Source organism: Morus notabilis, unplaced genomic scaffold, assembly GCF_000414095.1.
Source record: "Morus notabilis unplaced genomic scaffold, ASM41409v2 Scaffold1404, whole genome shotgun sequence".
In the NCBI taxonomy this organism is placed as follows: domain Eukaryota; kingdom Viridiplantae; phylum Streptophyta; class Magnoliopsida; order Rosales; family Moraceae; genus Morus; species Morus notabilis.
Window position 1 is genome coordinate 223,273 of NW_010361280.1, and position 1,797 is coordinate 225,069.

At 39.0% G+C, this 1,797-nt stretch overlaps 1 non-coding gene across 1 annotated transcript; it reads right to left on the reverse strand.

Annotated features, from left to right (window-relative positions):
- Positions 1-623: 623 nt before the first annotated feature.
- TRNAP-UGG lies at positions 624-695 on the reverse strand. Its single transcript has one exon. It is a non-coding gene; the product is annotated as a tRNA-Pro (tRNA).
- Positions 696-1,797: the final 1,102 nt, after the last annotated feature.

Consider the following 1,797-nt stretch of genomic DNA (forward strand, 5'->3'; position numbering starts at 1 on the left):
TGTGAATAATTTAAATACCTTGGAATTATTTAAACTCAATAAATTAAATCAGATTAGGCACACTAATAATCTCAATTACCTTAATTAATCTCAATTAATTCTTTAGGGTGTTACACTTATCCACCTCATCAACTTCATTCTCACTCTCCTCCAAACCTTATCCACCACTTGAGTCACCATCTTCGCTCCTGGAGCAGCCTGCGCTTATCTCCAGTGTATTGCTCTATCAAGGCACCTTCAGCCTCCTTTTCTCCATCTCTATCAACTATTTAGTCACACCTCCCACCACTGCTGGAAGTTCGGGTCGGCGGGCTGCCCGAAGCCTAAATTTTTTCGGGCTCAGGCGGGCAAGCCCATTTCCCGCCCGCCCAAGCTAGATTTTCGGGTTCGGGCTCGGGCAGCCCGAATTTGACACAGACTCTCTTGCCCGCCACTGTCTAACCGCCCTATACCACCGTCCGCCGGAATTTTTTTAAATTTTCTGACCATGCCCGAACTGCCCGAACTGCCCGACCCGCCTGAATTGCCCGACCCGAAAATAAGCCCGAAAACCCGAATTTTGCCCAAAGCCCAAGTTGCCTGATTTGCCCAAAATCGCCCGAAAATATTAGTTGCTACAAATTGGGGCATTCCGAGAATCGAACTCGGGACCTCTCACACCCAAAGCAAGAATCATACCACTAGACCCAATGCCCATATTTGTTATTTAAATTTTTAACTTTTTAATTAAGGTAAACACATAATTCCTTAATAGAAAGAGCAAATTCCTATTTTAGCAGTTTAATATTTCAGTTTTCACATTCTTGACCCTTTTTTTATAATCAATCACATGATAAAAGGATTCCTCAAAAAAAATATACACAAGAAAAGAAACACATTGCCATCACGTTTTTATTATTTTTTATTTTTAAAAAGTGATGTTTCTATATAATGATGATTTTGTTCTTATAGATACTCGTGTTTTTCTATTCTATATCACTTTTCTTTCTATCTTTATCTATTTTTCTGTTCACAATCTCTCCTCACCCTCTTAATTATCCTCTTTTTTCTTCGACTTTCTTCACTCTCTTTGTGACTCTATATCAAAGTAACTTTATATTTGCATACCAAAGTAAATTGATAATTTATCAAAAGTCACTCAATGATTGGTTTGGTTTAATAACTTCATCGCTATTTGATGATCTCTATTTTAAAAGACCAGTCACTCAATGTTGAATCCTTGGTTTGCATTAAGGATTGGGATCGGGCCGATCAACATTTACGAGATACAATTTCACTGGCAAGCCAATAATGGATCGATGAATTTAATCGATTAACATTTAATTTTGAAGACGATCCTTTAGCTTTAAATTAAATTGTAAATTTGTAATTTGTAAATATGTATTTACCTTGACATTGTATTTTTAATTGTATAACTTTGTAAGTTTGTAAAATTTGTAATTCGTCACAATATGATTGCACTCTTTTTTCCTTGCCAAGTTTTTATCCCAATTGGGTTTTTCTTGGTAAAGTTTTTAATGAGGTAATCATGAATTATAAATTTAAAAATTAATAAAGAAAGAATTTTTATAACTTAATATTAAAAAAAAGTTTAAATAATTCGGACAATTCGGGCGGGCTCGGGCCGCCCGGCCGAGCTCGGGCCGCCTAATACAAGCCCGCGGCCCGTTCAAGGTGAAATTCAGGCTCGGGCGGGCGGCCCGAATTTCTCGGGCGGCTCGGGCTCGGGCTCGGGCAAAAACTCAGGCTTTTCGGGCGGTCGCGGGCGGCCTGTCCAAAGTTCCAGCACTACCTCCC